At 36.5% G+C, this 20,548-nt stretch overlaps 1 protein-coding gene across 1 annotated transcript in view; it reads left to right on the forward strand.

Annotated features, from left to right (window-relative positions):
* Positions 1-630: 630 nt before the first annotated feature.
* Positions 631-20,548, forward strand: part of CTNND2 (catenin delta 2) — a 534,119-nt gene continuing 514,201 nt past the window's right edge. The window contains exon 1 of the mRNA XM_026048525.1: positions 631-720. The gene's annotated coding sequence lies outside the window, so the exon portion shown is untranslated. The remainder of the gene's footprint in view (positions 721-20,548) is intronic.

Consider the following 20,548-nt stretch of genomic DNA (forward strand, 5'->3'; position numbering starts at 1 on the left):
TGAATACATAAATGAAAAAGAGCTTTAAAAATATTCAGAAGTGGCTGAAAAATTTGCAGTCTTAAAAGAAGTGTGTATGTATATATAAAAGCCTGTGCATATATATTTTTAATTGATGATGATGCTTCTCAATGGAATACTGTGGAAACATACTGAAAACAGTGTGAGAAGGCTAGGTAAAGAGAATGGAATGACCCAGTAAATACAGATTTGTTAGTATAGGAAGAAAACTAGAAAGAATATTTAACAATTAGGCCTACCAAAATGTTAAGATTTATTTATGTAGTGAATTTTGGGAGTGCAGAGTAAATCTCATCTCATTTCTAGGAAAGAGCAAAAGCTGGGAAAAAAGGGTAGATGGATAAATCTGTCCCAATCTGTCCCTGCCTAGCATGAACAGGGTTAAAAATAATTGATTATCTGAAAATATCTGTATTGACCCTTACTGTAAAGTGTAATCAGCTGAAACACTGCGAACATGGTCAGGAAGGACTCACAGGTGTGCATCATAATCAAGAAAACAAACCTGGAGAAGATGATAAAGGAGCTAAAGCAATCGTTGCCTTCTAGCCAGAAGGGGCAATATGGCTGAAGGCTGCCAGTACCTTGGAAGAAAGTGATTTCTGATGGAGGTCTTTTTAATTTGAAAACAAATTTTCTGAGGAAGACGTATGTGATGTCACCAAACAAGATTCAGAAACTGAAGATGACCAGAAATAGGTATGTTAACCTGTATATCTTTGTAATAGATGCTTATTGTGATTCTCTAAAACAGTTCTGCTACTTCTGTCAGGTAGTCCTAAGTGCTGTTATGTTCTGACACTAATTCAAGCAACTCTGCACCTTAACATATGGATTTTTCTATCTGATGTTTTCCTATCATGATCGCTTCACAAGCTGTTTCTAAACCTGACTTTACAATCCATATGGACTTAATAAATAGTTTAATATTTGACGATATCTGGCTAGGCAAGTAATTAAAATGATACATGATACTTGATTAGTCAATAATACAAAGAATAATTAGCATTATGAGGCTTAAGCTCTTGTATGCATCAATAGGGTACAAGCTTGAGCAGCTATATAGAATACAGGGTTGAGCAATCTTAAGGTCTGATTTTTTTTTTTTAACTTAAGAGTTATAGTGCCTCTTTTGCAGCTATCACTATTTATCTAACTGCCATGTTTTATGCTTAATGTAGATTTCAGAAGAGTGCTAGTTAAACTTCGTTAATGATAAGCCTCTGTACTATGCTGTGAAGAACAAGTGTTGTTTGTATGTTGTATTTTAATATTTTAGATTTTAAGTGGAAAAAAAAGTAGTGTTTTCATGTCTGTCTTCTCAAAATCCACTACTTAGGGAACTGCCTCCTAAGGCTGCAGTGAAAACTGCAGAAAGCTTTTATAAAATCCAACTTCAGTGAATTAATTTTCCTTTCCAAGTGTGAATGTATTTCATATTGTATACTGCTCAATATTTATTTCTTGGATATAAGAATAATTCCCTATTTAGGGTGACTTGTGACATATTTGGTACACAGAGATAGATTTATTATCAATTGAAAGCTCTCCCTTTGCCATGTGGTTCTGCCACATCCATGTGGTGTTAATTCCTTGTATCCTGGTGTTCCACTCTAGGTGGTGTTACATAACAGGTTTTTTTTTTTTTTTTCCTAACTACTTATTTCCTAGTGTTTATATTAAATGGTACTTTTTGGTTGTTTATTAAGAGTGAGTCTTTTTGAATATGACCTGGTGACTACTTCATCGTGTTGATGTCATACATGCGAGAAAGAGATGATATTTTTCTGAATACTTTCTAGAAGAATATCAAGGATGTATTTTTTTGTAAGGTGTAATTTTTTTTTGTCCTTTTTTTTTTTCTTCTCCTCCATGATAACACTTAATAAATGAAGATGTTGGGTGAAATCAGGGTTTATTGGTAGCCAGCATGGAGACAGTAAGGGTGAAGTTTCTTGGCTAGCCTGTGGGGTTCTGTCTTCCTCTCATGTTGGAAGACCTTATCTTAGTATCATTACTCCCTGACCTATATTTCTGCCACTTTTGCCCTGTATTCAAATTTTGTTGTTAATGGCCGCATTAGGAAATACTTTTACTGGAAACAAATGCAGCAACAGCTTAAAAAAACAAAAAAAATTCTTCATGGCTTTGGGTCCTTCCTTCTGAGTTGATCTGAGAATTAAAGGCTCAGAACCTAATTCCAAAGTTGTGGGCATGAAACCCAAGAACAAAACGTAGAAGATAATTGCAATAAATTCAAATTATACTCAATCTTTCCAGAACATTGCAGATTACTTAGTATATCTGGAAGGTTATTTTGTGCAAAAGATGATTGGTTATTTCTACTAGTAATACGACAATAAAAGATGTTTATAGGTATAAACTAATTACTAATATGTCTATAAAAGTGTATAGACAGTGTTTATAGTGTCCTGTCACATTCAAGATGGAAGCATTAAAATAAATCATGAAAGATCTCTTGCCAAAGGAAATATTTGTGCACAATTAGTAAAATAATCCTATTGGAGACTGATACATGCTATGCATAGGGGAGAGCTGGCAAAATGGCATGATTTGGTAAGTTATAGTGTTGTATTTTATTACTTCCTCAATCAGTGTAATCTGTGGGCCTTTGAGAGCTTCTGTCCAACTCAGTTCTAGAAAATGTTTTTTCTTTTGACTTCTAGTTTCCTCAGAAATAAAATGCCAATTACGAATTTTTGTTGTCTCTGAGAAGTAGTAAGTGATATGACTTAAGAACCTACAAATGATGCAGAAAGTATTTGTTATATTACAAATATGTAGTTTTAAGAAAGTTAATGGTTTTGAGAATAAATGACCTGAATTGACGTTTTCTGTCATTTTCAATAATTTATAATTGCAAATCGAAATGGATCACATAATAATGATGCCTCAGTATTTTTCCTCAGTTGTAATAGTGACACTGCTCTTCAATGATGTAGGAAGTTCAAAAATAGAACATATAACTAACTGAGAAATGCACATGCAAGTAGAAGATTATTCTTGTCCTTATTTTTATACTCAATATTTTAACAGCTGCATATTTCAATTATACATGGCTAATTAAAAGTCTGAATTAAAGGCAGTACTGCTTCAGGCTTTTTAAAAGTACATTGAGCTACTTGTCAGAGGAGTAAATCAAGTTTTTTGCTCTGGACTTCTGTGTTATAAATAATAATCTGGCACGAGTGCTCTATACTTGTCTGCAAATACTTGACATTGATTTCAATTTTGTTACACTTGGATTCTCGATAAGTCCTTTTCTTGTAGATTGTAGACATAAACTTGTAATCATTTTGTTTGGAGATGCAAGCTGTTGTCTTCTGCCACTTTTTTTCTAACTTAAAATGTACTTTTTACATTGGATGTTGTTGTTGTATATGAGCACCCAAATATTTGTTTCAGAAGATTTACAAGGAGCTTGTTGAGCAAGTTTGCTCTTTTTCAGAAGAGATGTGCCTTTTACACCATTGTCGGACCTCATGGTCTGACTGGGATGTGTCTTCTGAACTGTGCAAGGACCAGCTTTGGAGCAGTCTAGATCCAGAACTGTCAGTTTGAAAGGGGTATCTGCCTTTGAAGATAAGCCTTCCAGAAGGGGGAACTGAAGATGCTCGCTTGATTTATACAAGTCATGCTTGAAAGAGCAATTGCAATGTCAGGTGAAATAAATAGCATTATATAAGGGGTCTTGAAACATCCCCAAACTGAAGTAATCAGGACAAGACTTGGTCCAGTTGGCTGACGGTTTGCCTTCTGCATCCTTCCTTGTGGTAAATCTATTAAAGTTCACTTTGACTTTAACAGAGGAGCCAGTGGATTTACTGATTAGTTGCTAATGTTACAAGAATGGTTTTGTTGTAGCAAAATGACACTTTCAGCAATTTTATGCCAATAAAATGTGTCTTCCAAAAATACCTTTGCAAAGATGTGAGAGGTTAAGCAGAACTAGAACGCTTTCATTACAGCATCCAGCAAGATATCTTGGTATCTTGAGGTGAAAGGGTGACTTGCGTTAACACATGAAACTATTGTGGCAGCATTCAGAAATCACAGCAGAAAGTTTAGTGAGAATATTGGATTCTATTGGAGATCATGTGAATTCTGTTCAGATTGTTTAAATGAGAAAGTTCTTTTAGTAATTCATATAATATGTTGAAATTTAGCAGAATTCAAACCAGTTCAAAAGGGGCATAATAGATTCCTCCCTCTTTTTTGTTTTTCAGTCTAATAAAGACCACTTTTATATTCAGAATAATTAATGTTCATGTCCTTAGTACCAGAAGAAACCTAGTTGCACATAAGTGATTGTTGTATGCATTTATACGCAGGTGATATTATATCTATGTGGTGTATTTCATCACGTCTGTGTCTTCCTTTTTAAGAAATGATCTATTGCATTTCTATTACATTACATACATCTATTACAAGACTCTCTCGATGAATATGTTAGGAACAGGCAAAAGAACTCAGAGTATCTCCACTGAAATGCTTAAGAGAAGAAGACATGAAAAACACAGATTCGAACTTGATTTGAAGTGACACTGTTAGAACTTTGTTTTCAGTTCTAGAATCATGTTTATACAAATGTACTCTTTTATGCCCGGATATTCATTGATTTCAGTAGGGAAACTTGATAAATATGGAAAGAATCAGGTCCACAAGCAAGAACATCCTTTTTCACTGAACATGAAATACATCTTCTCCCAGATGTTTCAAACACTTTTCTAAATCTGTTTTTGATGCGGATAATTAAAAGATTGCTCACTTAGAAAACAGGGAAGAATAAATGTTTTACAGTGCTTTTATTGTGTGTGACCAGATGTCACATTATCACATGACATTATTTTTCTGAGATTAATAGTGCTTTGTCTGTCTCCCAGATGTATACTGAACACCTGCTGCATTAATATCTGTCTAGGTCATCGTTGCAGTGAATCTTTACACAAATGTGTCCTGTAAGAATGTCTCCTACAAAATGAATGCCTTTATGTCATTTTTACTGCTGTTTCTTGGTTTGCTGGGTTATATATTTATCTGTGGAATGAGAGAGCATCATGTGTTTTCAAGCCCAGTTTCATGATGGATGTTTAGCCACAACTTCCATGATGGTGAGGACACTGGTGTGGATGGTAACAAACCTCTCCTTCTTAGACCTATTAGTTGTAATGGAAGAGCAGAGAGGTACAAATTTCATTTATCCTCATCTACCTTAACCTTCTATTTGATGTTTTTGTTCTACATTTAGCTCGTGAATAGGTGTACTGCTTGTTTCTAATGCTTTTTCCGGGGTTTTGCAAAGAGCAGAACTGTGAATTAAGCATAGGTCATACTGGGTGTCACGGACCACCGCTAGGCTATCAGTGGCCATAGTAAGCAGTGAGAATATGGTTGTATTTTCACTCTGTTCTGCTTTAAGAAGCTTTCTTGTGTCTGCAGGTTAATGGAGCTTTCTCCACGAGCCTGGGCCAGCGTTACTGCAGTGTGCATTATGAAGGGTATTTACTGTACAAGTTTATACAAGCTTAGGTTTACCTGTTGTGTGTTTTATCTGTGATTCCTAAAGAGAAAAGGACTGCCTCTACTGCTATGACTTCTTTGATGGACATTTTGGGATTTAGTTAAAAAAAAAAAAAAAAAAAAAGCTAGTCCTTCAAAATAGCCTCACTTGTTTCATTTTTACGTTCTTATGGACGTCTCTTTTTCAAATACTTGGGATTCTGCTGCCAGTCCACAGAAAAGGATAAGTAACTGACCTTGCCAAGTCCATTACTGAGAATGGGTGCAGCCTTTTTTGTATGTCTGGAGGAACATCTGCATCTGAGCCCCACCATGGGATGATCTCCAGTGTATGACATCACCATAACTGCTGCTGGTTTTTAGTATTCCATATCCAACTTCCCAAACTCTTTTCAAAGTTTTCAAGACATGATGCATTGATGTCCTGATCTCCTGGCTGCTTCTTGCAGTGTATTTCACCTCTCAATGGGAAAAAGAGCGTACAAGAAGCCATCTCGGTAGGATTTTTGCTGATGTTAGTGGCTGGTGGTTGCATCATCAATTAAGGATGTTTTTTAAATATTTGGAACTGATCGACCACAAATCACCGTCCTAGCTGTTTCAAGACGTGGTCTCTTTCAGACCTTCTGAAGGACATCTTCAGTTTTTACCCCTTTTAAACAAGGATCTGTGCAACAGAGCCCTTGCAAAACACTTCAGCTATGTGTGATAAGAAAGTCCTATGAAAAGTATTTCGTTTTCCTACATTGGCCTGCATTTTCTTGGTAATGTTTCTGTTAAAACACTCATCCCAGTCTGGGGGCTTGATCACAATGGACACTCAAGTCATGAAGCACGAGGGAGGAAAAATCTGTTTAGCAGGTAGTTAGGGAAGAAAAGGAGTACGTTTCAGATTCTGCAGCACTGCATAAAGATTTAATCTTATTTTCTATACTGTGAAATCTGCTGAGCTGTGATATTCCTGCAAGAGTTATTTCTGTTTTGTTTCTGATGCCTTAGTATAATGTCCAGACTCAGATAATTGCCTTTCCAATGAAATGAGTGGTTTTGTGGTAGTAGAAAAATAAGATGCATGTGCATATCTGAAATCCATGGTCAGACTTGTTATCTCCTTCTGTAAAATGCTTTGAAAATTAAGTATTTGCCCTAGCTGACAAAACTGACATTTCTTGTTGCTGCTATGTAGTTTAATGGATTTGTTTATTAATTTTATTATGTGATTCTGGTACCCACAATTAGATAGGAGCTGCAGTTGCCAGAAATCTGTTGTTATTGCAGCTGCTTCCACTTCATGAAGATATGGAGTGTATTTCTTCAGTCGCAGATGAGCGTATCCGTGATGTAGGAAAAACATTTGCAGATAAACGCCAGCTATTTGTCATTTGCATCCAGTTCAGACACTGTTCAGAAGGTGGTTAAAATTAGTCGAAATTAGTTTCTAAATGTTAAATTAAAACGTGTCCTTTCATTTAATGTCATATTTATCTTGAAGTCTGAGGAAGAGTGTGAAGTTGCCTGTTACTACAGATCTTTAACAAGCTATTACAACAAATTTTTTGCAATAGTGCCAAGTTATTTTGGTGTGCATAAACTTGTGAAGTTCAAACTTCAATAGGAATTTGAATAAATTTACTCATTCTCAAACTTTAACCTTTGATAAATTAAAATGATCTTTAACAGTTGTTGACTTATATTTCAATAATTTTATGTATTAGTAGTGAAAAGGAATTTAAATCTGTTAGAGCCAAGCTATTGACATGTGGGGTTTCTGTAATTTCTGTAAAAATTAAAATGAAGAAAAGATCTGCCAGAACTCATCAAAGCAGTGAGCCTGTGATACGGTTTGTCAATGCACTTAGAAGCCTTAGCTCAAGTCAGCAAGCAAAAGTCAGCTATCCATTTCGATGGTTTGCTGGGCTTTCTGCTGATGTGAGGAGCTTGGGTTTTTACCGTAGGACTGAATTATGCCTCTTCCATATATTCAGCAGAAAGTCTATGCACTGTACAAATCCTAACTCACTAATGTTTTGAAGACTTTGCAAGGGCTTTTGTAGAGTTGAAGGTCTCTGAGCTGAGGGGCCTCTCGGTTTTGCTGTTTATTTTGCTATTTGAATGTCATTATATTGAGAAAGTGTTGGGTTTTTTTTAATGTCATGCTAAAGGACTATTATTATTATTTAGTTATTTAGTGTAAACTGACTTCTTTGTACTTGCATCTATGGGAAACAAAACAGCAGGTGTGCTTGGAAGGAAAAGAATACACATCTGTTGCTTGACTCATCTCTTTGGTCCGTGGTCCTTTGGTCTATTGGGCATGTGAACAGACATGCCCCTCATCATGAGGGTCTTCAGCGTAGGAGGTAGTAGTGAGTAATATCTCCAAACTGTCTGCATAATCAACAATGTAAAGTGCCACTGCTAGATTAGCTCAGATAAGGTATTAGGAGGCTAAGGAAGGAACAAAACGTAATTTTAATCTACTGTAAAATAATATACTAAGTTTTGTTCTTGACTCTTTAGCTACTTTTTATATCTTTGCAGTATTTTTAAAATTTTCTTCAATGTTTTACCAGTCTTACTTTCTTCTACTTCTGTTTGCAATTACCTGTGTCTTTTTATGGCACGGAATTTTAATAAAGAATGACTGATGATGATTCCTGTCATCTGGAAATAGTCATATGTCATTCAAGCAAAAAAGAAGGTAAGGGGTAACAGAAGAGTTGCTATGTATATGCTGTCTGCTGATTCCTGGTTCCATTATGGCTGTTGCTATTTATTCTGTAAATCTTTTTTTATTTAAAAAAAAAAATATTGCCTTTTGAGATGATCATATAGCCTTCACATGTTGAAAAGCTAAGATGCACTATGAAAATGTCCTTTGAAATAACTGTTTCACTGATCAGTCTAATCTGCTAGTGAATGCACTGATTAGATGCTGTTTCTATCTAAGAGAATAATTTAAAAACAAACAAAAATCATTGACAAGCCATTGGGATTCTATGGTAAATAACCTATGGAACACTGATGGGGGTATCACCAAGATACAGATTAACTCTAATCTTTTGGCTTCTACTTAATCCTACCATGCTCACTTCTTAACTTTAACTTTACATAATCCTGATTATAGGCCTGTTTAGAAGAAGATATATTGTGGTATCTTAAGAGGAATGATGATTTATGAATGTGAATCACAAAGCAAATATGAATTTCTTGAATTATTTGTTCCATTACATGACCTTTCTACTACATATCCCCTTTATCGTCTTCTTTTTTTGCAAAAACAATAAAATGAAAATTGCAAATTTCTCTATAACTGTCCAAAACCATTTTTATATGTTTTTAGGTTATAATTTAGGATTGCAAATGAGGATTGCCTTTTCATTATTGAGATGTTAATGAAAGATGAAGTAGACAGATAAATGTTAAATAGCAGTATTCTAGAAAGCCCATAATTCACTTAGTGAATGTTTTTACTGGTATGACTGTGACTTTATTTTGCTGAAAGGTATTAGATGAGGTCTTCAGGCATGTTCAAAAGGAGAGAAGGTATTTATAAGTAAGGATTCATTTAATCTGTTACAGAGAGTAAACCCAACCAGCTGAGATGTTTGACCTAAAATTTTTATGATAGTTTAAGTTTGATAATTTTTTTTCTTTTTTTTTACTGTTTATGTATCACAATACTAAATTGAAATTGAAATCTTATAGGACTAAGGATTTCAGGCTCTTTTGAATTTGTTTTGTCTGTGTTTGTGTGGCTTCTCTCCTCTAATCTATGATCAGAATTTCTAGACGTCCCAAAAAATGTATCAACTTTTAGAACTAAAATTCAGATAGCTTATTTCTCTAAATTTGTACTGGTAGAAATACATGTAGCTTTATAGTAGTGTTTGAACAGTACAGGCTACCTACTTGAACTGATTTATGGCAAAGTCTGCATACATCTAGGGAAAAACGAGGAGCTGACTTAGCCTGTCTTCCAAGATAGTATGTGCTGCTTTATTTTTTTATTTTTATTTACTTTCCTTTCTAAACTACAGTGTTTATTGAGTATGTAGGGCTTTATTTGGTAATATTGTTTGTACTGTCACTATGCCGAGGGCTTCACTGAGGCTAATGAATAAATGCATCAGCTTACAGCACAAGGAACCAGTTCAGCCAGAAGGCTGATTCTGAATTAAAAAAAAAGGGTGGAAAGGGGAGAGAGAAAAAAAAATGCCTGCAGAAACATTGTAAATTTGCAGATGGTGCTGAAACCTATGCTAATATAAAGCTTCTTCCTCTGTCCTGGGTTTGGCTTTTGCCGTCTTCATGTGGAGTGAGAAGCTAAAAGCAATGAAACTAGCCTGCAAGCAGTGAGAGCAGTAAGACTGGTGCGCATGCAGATCGTGGAAATACCTTTTCCTCTGTTGTGCTGGACTATTATCTTTTTGGAATAAAATAATGGATGATAAATGATGGTAAGCTCTGCTTATCCTTTCTTATAATACAGGATGATTAGCTTATTTACATGAGGCATAGATAATTGGTGATAAAATGATTACTGGGCCTTAACTTTAAGTACAAGAAAGTGTTGCCTTAAACAGGATTAAAATAGAAAATAAGTTTTTATATTTTTAGAGGCTAAATGCAAAGTGAGCTGTGATTAGGAAGAAAATTCTGTAAAAAAGCTAAGTGTAGCATGTTCACCCTGAATGAATTTTATTTTTCTAAAGGCATTTTCCCATAGTCTCTTATAGTAGCCACAGACTGAGAAGAAATTGGAGTGAATGGATTACTTAGTCCACTAGCTAAATACTAATAGCTGTGTAGCTACTGGTGTCTGACAGAGATCAGTACTGGGTCCTGTCCTGCTCAATTTACTCATCAGTGACCTTGGAGGAAGGCACAGAGTGCACCCTCAGCGAGGTTTTCTTTTTTTATGATCTAAATGTGGGGGAGTTGCTGATATGCCAGAGGGCTGTGCTGCCATTCAGAGAGGACCTGGACAGGCTGGGGAGAAAGGTGGCAGGAACCCCATGCAGTTCAGTAATGGGAAGCATGCGGTCCTTCCCCTCGGGAGGAATAATCCCATGCACCAGTGCAGCCTGGACAGTACAGAGAAGAAGCTGGATATGCTGGTGGACAACAAGATGATGATAAGCCGGCAACGTGCCCTTGTGGCAAAGGTGGCTAACAGTATCCTGGGCTGCATTTGGCAGAGCAATTGCCAGCAGGTCAAGGGAGGTGATCCTCCCCACTACATAGTCCTAGGAGGCCACATCTGGTGGGCTGTGTCCACTTCTGGGCTCCCCAATATAGGAGAGACATGAAGCTACTGGAGCAAGTCTTGCAAAGGGTCTCTAAAACGAGTAAGGTGCTACAGCCTCTTTCGTATTAAGAAAGGCTGAGCGAGCTGGAACTGCTGAGCCTGAAGAAAAGACAGGAGGGATTTTATCAATGTATCTTTATATCTGAAGGGAGGGCATAAAGAGCATGGAGCCTCTCTTCATCGGTGCGCAGTGACAGAATGAGAGACAGTGGGTACCAAGTGAGACGCAGAGAGCTCCCTCTGAATATAAGGAGAAGCTTTTTCCTGTGGAGGTGGCTGAGCACTGACATGGATTGCTTAAAAATGTTGTATAGCCTTTGTCTGTGGTGATACTCAAATGCTGTCTGGATAGGATTCTGATCAATGTGCTCTAGATTTTAACTTGATAAAGGTGGTGGGACTAGATGAGCTTGAGAGACGTCCCTTTGAACATCAACTTTTTTTTTTTTTTTTCCTCTCCTCTCTTCTGTGTGGCATATCTAGTGCAGGAAGCTCAGGATTCTAATTTTTTTTTTCTTGCCAAAATAAGCTGTTTTTTATGCTGTGGGCTTGGTAGCAAAAATTTTATATTTCTACGTGGGAGTCATGGTGCTGCTGCTGTTCTATCTGTGTGTGTTTTTCCCCAACAGACTGTTAATAAAACTTCCCAGACTGAGTAGTGAATTATGTTTTCCTTCATACTGTATGTGTTCTGAAGTTAAAGGGGCACTATGTACTTTGCTCAAAGTTTATAAGTATAGTGTGAGTGGACATCTTTTCATAGTAAAGAGAATGGAGAGGTTGTCTGGGCACTCTAACTTCAATAGCAATAGAAAAGCAGATCATCTGCAATGCTTCTACTAGTCTTCCCTGCACCTCAACAGGACATTATTTTGCATCATGGATCAGTCTGAATGGGTAGGATTTACTGAAGTAAAAAAGCAGTGGAAAATACTTATGTTGTTTAAGTGAATTATGAGTCAATTTGATGTATGAGAATTAGCATGAAAATTAGGTTCCAGATAATTCCCTGAATGTGTTTTCACCAGCAGCTAATCCATTGTCTATTCACCTAGTTGTCTGCTCATGTAGCTAATGGTGAAATGATGGCTTAAAATTTCCTTCAGCAGGAGAGAATGGAATTTGGAATGAATTACCAGCACAATCACTTAATGATGCTGAACAAAATTAGTTGTCTGAAAGCAATCTGATAGCCCATCCCATAATGTGTTTTTATGAAGATACAAATGTTACAAGCTAAAGGAATAATTAGCATGTTGGTAACCTTATGAGGCCTAAGCTTTGTTTTTTGGTTGCTTCGTTTGATCTTTTGGATATTCTCACTATTTTTTTTTAATTTACCACAAATTAGTATCTCTCTATAGTTAAATTTCTTCAAAATTAACATGTCCTACAAAGAGGTAAAGGAAGAAGTTCCTTCACAATGGTTATTATTCCAGGGCTTTAAAAGAATTTAACCAAAATGCACATAGGATGGGAGAACAAATCAGGTTTAAGTTTGTTCTATCATTTTTTATATGAAAGATTTTTTTTTCTGTTAAATTGTTTTCCTACCTTTTGGAGGTTTCACATTCCAGAGTTAGCCTAAATTTAAATGAATGACTAATGAGTATCTAGCAAACCAGTAGGTTTATTAATAAAGAAGATAGGGAGGAATAAGTAACTTCGGTATTGATTGTATTTACCTTTTCTAAACTTTGTTTTACTGAAAACTTTTCAAGGAAATTGGCTCTTTGGAAACTGGCTTTTCAAGGAAATCTTTTGGTGATCAAAGAGGCATAGTTATCAAACTTCTTTTTTTTTTTTTTAAGACTGCAATATTTCAAATTTGAAAAATTCAAAATATACCTGGTATAGTATAACTATATATAGTGAGGTGTTGATAACAGTTTGGGTCTATATTAATCACAGAGTGGGAAAATTTTTCCGTGAATATGTGGCTCTGCACAAAAAAAAAAATTGGGAAAAACATAAATAAGAAAAATAGCTTAGTGTGTGCTATACTTAGTAATTCTGCAAAATGAGGCCCTTCTCTGGAATGCATGACACAGAGAAACTTTAGCTTTCTCACTTGTGTGGGTGGTAGAATGTATAGCTTTAAATTCAGTTACTTCAGCCTAATTAGGTATTACTGTTTGCTTTATTCACAGAGACATTACATTTAAACAGAGATACATCAAAATATTGATAATTATAAAATAATTTTTTGAGAATATGTCTTCCAAAACAAGAATAAAGATTGATTTTCTGTTTTTGTGAGACAAGAAAATCTTTGGACTTTTATAGTTTGTGCATAGATTTTATGTCAAATACTACTTAATAAACTATGTCTCTTAGATGTCTAGACTATATGAATCCTTTGTGTTTATGACAATGTATAAGTCAGTGATATCTTTATTCTTGTTTCTGATTGCCCATATATTATTTTTCTTATTTTGTACATTCTCGAGAAGTATTACTAGAGGTTGAATATTAGCTATATGATATTGCTTTGGTAATCTGTTATCAGGTAATCTGTTCCACAGATATTGCTTTGGTTGTGTATCTGGAGTTTTTGAGCTCTTGGTGTCTGAGCTTGGGTATATCAGATGGCTGTGTGGGTTGAATTGTTCTCAGATTTCATGCAAAACTCTTCAGCTTATCTTGTAGTTAGTATTTTCTCCTTCTTGCTGGCTACCTATTTTGTGAAGTCATTTTTTGAAGCTCTGAATAGCTGATGCCTCTGCAGTAGGAAATGTTGTAGTGGTATCTTTTACTACACAGTATCAGAATTCTTCCATTTATTCTTTAAGTCATATTTTACAAAACATGGTTTTATGTTCAGGCTTCTTTAATGTTATGAATGAAAATGAGAGGCTTAATTATCTCTCAAACCTTTTTGCAAATAACAGCCTCTCATTTTTCTGACACTGAAAAGATGGTAAATTTTATTTCATTTTTATACAATCCAAATGTTTATAAGTTGCTTGAAAAGCAGTTCATATTTTTTAAAAAGCAATTATCCTTTCCTTTTTATTCTGTAAAACAAACAACAAATGCTAAGAATCCTCTTATTCTAAATCCTCTATTTGGCTATTTTGAAATAATTACTGAAATGTAATTCGTCGAGGTCTTAACCCTACAAAATTCTTATTTTAAAAAATGGTGAGACAGCCATGTTTGCTGTTCAAGCTTTGCCTTAGGAGTGTTGTGGGCCATTTGCAGAAGTGTGGTTTCTGCAGTATTCAGAAGAGACCTTATGATAGCATGTTTTAATTTCTTTGCAAATAAATACTAAAAATAAAGACATAAAAGAAATATCACTTTTCATGGTTCAACCCGAAGCTTCTTTGGTCTTTCTTCGAAAAAGCAGCTAAGGGTAAAATTCTAGGCTGTTAAAGAAAACTCTCTTGAATGCATCAGAGCTTCAATTCAAATGAATTGTTTTTTGTTTTTCTGGTTCCTTTGTATGTTTATAATGTCTCTGAGGATGTGGTATCCAAGCAGAAATTGCTTTTTTTAAGTCGATGCTGTCTTTCTCCATTTGATTTAGTGCTGCACTCACTGCCTAAATCCAACCTGCCAAAATGTCTTTATAATTTCCTGTTTCCATAGAGCATATCTGCCTAGGTAACCTTTATTCTTTTTTCCAAAATACACAGAGAAGCAAAATGAGGAAGAATTGTTAGACCTAAAAGTAGAGCGTGTGTGACTTTTCCTTAGGGCAGCTTGTTCTCTCCCCAAATGGGAACTCCTAGAAATATGAAAGACCTTTGTGTAGTTTTTATACAGAAGCTTACTAAACTAGCCTACGTGAGTTATTTTCCACAGAGCTAAACTGCGGACCCCAGCAGTAGAAACAAAATTCTTTTGTGTGAATTCTTCTTTTCGTGTTTGAAAGCAAGTTCAGCAATTCTTTTCAACTCTGGTGGGCTGAAAATTATTGGCACTAAAAATGCAATGTCATTGGGCTTTTGGTAGGAATAGTTAATATATAGGTGATACTGAAATACAGACATACATAAAAGCCTTACTGACTGCACGTGTTTCAGATTTTTCATATATTGAAGTTCCACAGTAGTGATTTTTATTGTTTAACATTTATTTGAAGTTTGCTTTTCTGTGTGATATTTTGATGCTTGCACTAGCTTTGTCCTTTTGTTGTATTAAGGTAGAACTAAGAAAAATATTCATGCCATTTCGAGTCATGAAATAGAAAATAAACTTCATCAAACCAGCTCTTTTATTGCTTCCCAGACTTCAGAGAATTATTTGCATAGCAAATGAATATTAAGTACCTGTTACAATAGTGAGGGAACTCTGCTGAGTCTGCTTGCCAGGAGATCTTTCTTATATTAATAGATCTTTATCTGGACACTTGAGCTTGACAGGAAATTATTCTAAAAAAAAGAAATTATTAATAGGAAGTCATTGCAATATATAAAATCTATGTTGAAATTCTAGTATATAATCTCACTTGGATAAAATTGTTCTTGTCACTATTTATGATGAAAAATGGGTTTTGTATTTTTACTGGTTTAGAAGCTTTTGGGGATTTTTATTGCTATGTTGAGGTTTTTAACTGCTGAAATATTTGTCTTTCTGTATTGTTCCAAGAATATTTCTTTAAAATGGATAAAACTTTTTCTTTTTTTTCCCCCCTGACGGTGATAGTTATAGTATTCTTTGTCATGTCAAGTCTGTTAGAGCTGTCTCAGGTTTGGTGTTGTATCTATTATGATGGCTCCTTAAGAAGAACTGCAAGGTACCTGTGCACTTTGCTTCCAGGGCTGAGGAATTCTGCTCCTGCTCCCAAGCCTCTGGATGCAGGAGGGCAAAACCACAGCTCCCCACCTACCCTTCCAGAGTCCAACATGCCTGTTGTGCTTGCCTCACTTGGGGAAGTGTGCAGAATGACTCTATTTTTTGTGACTTGCACAATAACCAAAGCATTAATTAAGTCATAGGCAATGGTCCAAGTTCTTCGTTGCAAAATGATATATGTCTGTGCCTTTATGCATATGTGAGATTCATTAACCTTTTCACAAACCTCTGCAGTGCGTGTACAAGAACTGTTGCCGCCTAAGAAAGCGTTTAAACCTATGTCTATATAATGTCTGTATGGGCAAATCATGAGCACAGTGGATCTGGACTGTTTACTTGAGGACTGTTCACTTGAGGTTAGTTCATGTTTTTTATATCATGCATTTTATTAAAAAAGAAAAAAAGTAGAATTAAACACACAGTATATTATTTGGTTCACACAAGTAAGCTTGCCTTTACTTTTCCAAGTAACTGATGCATAAAAATGGTGGTAGTGGAGTAGAGGCTTTTGGAAAAGTGTGTCAGCTCATTGACTGTTGTCTTGCTGTGTCCTTTGAGGAAGCTTGCTGTAAATGGGAGGATGCCCTGTCTCGGGGCATGGCTCTGGAAAGAAGGTCAAGTGCATCTCTGTGCTACTGTATTGATGGGCAGGGGGAATTCATAGCATTGATGCTATCCACAGTGATAAAAATAGCTCATTATTAGCAGTCTCAAGGAGAAGGGTACTCTTTGGACTCTGTTTTGTAAAGAGATGATTCTCCTACTGCTGCATGGGCTAATTGGCAATATATAAAGAGTAAATCACAAAAGAACCTAATGTAATGGTCTTTAGAGAGCAGCACTTACTGCAATAAAATTTCCTCCAATGACAGTGGTGAAGAGAATGGAGACCTGATGTCAAAGGTTCTTTGTGAATTTTTTCAATGGATGAAATATTAAGTTTTTTGAGGTATAACACTTATATTTAAACTTAATCTCATAATTCAAAAACCCTCCCGACTAATAATGAAAATAACTTTGCAGAATACAAATTTGATAACTTTACATCTATTTAAAAGTTAAACTTTATAAAGATTATGCATACAGATAATAAACACAGAAATTGATTACTAGATATGACTTGTGCTGGAGGATTCAGACAGAAGATGAACACTTTTTAAGACTTTCCTTTCAATAATCTGAAATGTTCCAAGTGCTTCCTTTAAGGAATAATCTCCTTATCTATATATAGATGTTAAATTATTGCATTTAAAAGAAGCCTTTTGATTTTGTCCTCTGCTTTTACATACCTCTTGTTAATTTTCTGTCATCCCTTTTTTCTTTATTTTTTCCTTTTTACTGAACAGTGAGATGTGTGAAATTTGAGCCATTGTGTTTGGATAAATCTTTTATTTGGAAGTGGTAGAGAGACATAGTCTGTGTAGGTTATTTTTTGTTCTTAAAGAGAATGATATTTTGCAGGAATGTGTATTTTTGTGTGTGCTTTTTTCCCTTCCTTTTTTTTTCCTGAAGGGATAAACAGTTTGTACCGAACATTCCTCTATACTCGTGCTCATGGTATAAAAGAAATTCTATGAACATTTTGAGCCAACATCTTGTTAATGTCAATACACTGAATTCCACACTGAGAAACAGATTTAATTTAATCCTTATTCAAATGCACAATATGATGGTTCTCACTTTTCTTCCAACCTTTCCTCTTTGGCACTTACCAAAGCTGCAAAAGTATTTTACCCCCTCAGTCTGAGGAAGATGCACATGTCTCTGAGAAAATATGCTTAGATGTGTGTGTGTATGTATATACATATGTATACATGTGTATACAGCCTTTTCTGGAGTAGACAAAATAGCAAGTGGAAGTGTATGCGTAAGGCTGGGCAAATTTTGTATTATGCAGAGGTAGTAGCAGAGCAGACTGCCTATTCTGAGGTGCTGTTAGCAAGTTGTTAGGTGGACAGATGAGCTCATTTCTAATGAAAATGAATGAGAATTGGGCATCCAGAATACTCAGTGGTTGGAAGCTCTGCTCTGTCTCCATTTCATACTGCGCAGCTTGGGTCCTGTGCAAGCTTGAGCCCTGTACATGCCTTGCCATGTGTGTGACAGGCCTTTGCTACAGTTGTAGATCCGTGTGTGTTCAGGGCGCCTTGGGAAGCCAGCAATGCTGGCTTCACATCTAACACGACCTTGCTGCGTGCTCGTGTTGTTCAAAGGTCTATTCCTTCAGAAATGACTTGGTCAAAAATATCATAGTTGCCCCTGGCCTGTAAAGCGTGCTGACATGTTACCATATCCTAGCAAGACAGCTGCACTTTTTTTTAGTTTAGTTGTTCTAGATTTAATGTTTACAGGGAAGGGCTGAGGATAAGCATTGAGGATTGTTGGTCAAGTATGTGGGATGAAGCAACCTTATTGCCTGTTTTTTGAAGAACTGCTTCATAGTTGAGTTTCTGATGCTGGTTACCTTCCTGAGTGCATTTTTTTTGCTAGCCATAAGTGTAATTTGTATATAGAAAAGTTGCTGCTGACTGCAAGTGCTTTGTGGTTCTGAGACCTTGCTGTAGTTTGCAGTCAGCATTTTCACTACCATGAAATTAATATTTTCTTGCTGGTTAATCTACAGGAAGTGAGTTGTCTGGCAAGAGTTGCTTGTTGCTTGCCACTTCTTAAAACTATCTTCTTTTTTTTCCCCTTCCGTTCTCTCTGTCAGCCTCTGTAAAGCATGGTGCTTGTTCTCTGCAGTTATAAGTAAATTGTGAGGTTTCCCATCCTGAGCCACGTTCTCTTCACATTTGTTTTGCTGCAAATGCTTTAGGTTGCCTGGCATCTTCCCCAGACCAATTAACATTAAAATCTGTCAAGAGCAGTTGAAGCAAATGAACCTAGTCTCTAACGTGTCAGACTGCAGCGAGCAATTGCTTTTTTGACAAAATTTAAGACAAGCCTCTCTGCTATTTTAAGTTATTATTCTATTTAGCTGGGATTTTCTTCCACACTCTTGACTGTTTGTCTGGCAAATGTATTCCCTAAACACAGGCAATGCTCAAGTACAGTCTCTACTTTTCCACTCCATCATTTTAGAGCCTGCAAACTCCCCAGTCAAATACTTGTCAAATTTCTGTGCTCTTATCTCTGTCAGTCACCTGAATGTTAGAATTGCTCCTCTGTCCCCCTAGGGAAATCGAGGAACGCTCCATGGTGAGACAGGACCTTTTTATGCTTGTGGTTTCTCCTGCTTGCACTTCTATGGTAAAGAGAAATAGTCCTTTGAAGATTTTCGGTAGGTATATAGTGTAGTCAGAGATATATAGCTTAGCAATGTTGCTATAGTTTTATGAACAAAGGTGAGCTGGAAACTGTATCTCAGATTGCAGAAAGTTATACTTGATCTACTTATCCTTTTGGGCAGCACATGTAAATGATGAGCTACTGTCTGCATAAAAACTATTTGATGTTTAATCGATTTCAGTGATATTTGAGTTTCTGGACAATTTGAGTAGGCAACTGAAGTGTAGATGGCACATTAAGAAAGTGAGCTCTTAATAAGCAAGCTCGTTTTACCTGGTCAGTGGCAGTTTTTAATAGACTACAATAAAATATCCAGCACGTAATCAGGGATTTGTAATTTAACATAATGCACCTTGAGTGCCATCATAGAATATCATTGGAGTACGAGGATGGCCCAACAGATATACTCACTGTAACTTTTTCTAAGCGTGGAGGTTTTTAATCATCAAAACATGTTTGAAAAACTGCAGATATAGAACCACCATAACAGTGTCTTGGTTGAATAAATTTATGTTAATAGCAAAAATGTGATAAGCGATGAAAGTACAGAAGTGGAACTCCAGAAATCATTAATGAACTTTTGAGCTTTATATACTTCATTTCTGATTCAATGCATATGAAATATCCACGGAAATATCTGTGGATTTATCATCCAGCAGACTTCCTTGGAAAGGGTGTAAGTGTAGTGAGGAGGATCATGAAAGTATCTTAAAATCATAGAATGCTTAAGGTCGGAACAGACCTCCAGAGGTCATCTAGTCCTACCCTCCTGCACATGCAGGGTCACCTAGAGCACGTGGCACAGGGCTGTGTCCAAGCAGGTTTTAAAGATCTCCAAAGAAGGAGACTCCACAACCTCTCTGGGCAGCCTGTTCCAGGGCTCTGTCACTCTCACTGTCAAGAAATGTTTCCTTAAGTTCCTGTGGAACTTCCAATGCTTCAATTTGTAGCCATTTCCTCTAGTCCTGTCGGTGGCCACCACTGAAAAGAGGCCACCCCCTCCTCCTCACTGCCTCCCTTGAGGTATTTATAGACACTGATCAGGTCCCCCCTCAGCCTTCTCTTCTCCATGCTGAACAGGCCCAGCTCTCTCAGCCTTTGCTCATAGGGCAGATGTTCCAGGCCCCTGATCATCCTCGTAGCCCTGCGTTGGACTCTCTCCAGCAGCTCCACATCCCTCTTGTCCTGGGGAGCCCAGAACTGCACACAGTCTCCAGATGTGGCCTCACCAGGGCTGTGTATAGGGGGGCGATCACCTCCCTCGACCTGCTGGAGATGCTCTTCTTAAGGCACCCCAGGATCCCGTTGGCCTTCTTGGCCACGAGGGCACTGCTGCCTTGCGGTCAAGGGAAGCACAAACCTGACTACATCGGCTAGAAATATTTTTATAAAATGAAAACCTGAAACTGGGGCCATATTCTACACTAAGTTTTCCAGGAGAAAGATGGACTGTGTTTTGATATGCTCTTGGTGGTTCTTGAGCATGGAAGAGGTAGTGGTCTCAGATATGCTCTGCACCTTGTTTTGATATATGTATGGAGAAACCAGAATGCACATATGCCTACAATTTATTTGGCAAGTGGG

The sequence above is a fragment of the Nothoprocta perdicaria genome, unplaced genomic scaffold (assembly GCF_003342845.1).
Source record: "Nothoprocta perdicaria isolate Ctin4 unplaced genomic scaffold, notPer1 scaffold_55, whole genome shotgun sequence".
Lineage (NCBI taxonomy): Eukaryota > Metazoa > Chordata > Aves > Tinamiformes > Tinamidae > Nothoprocta > Nothoprocta perdicaria.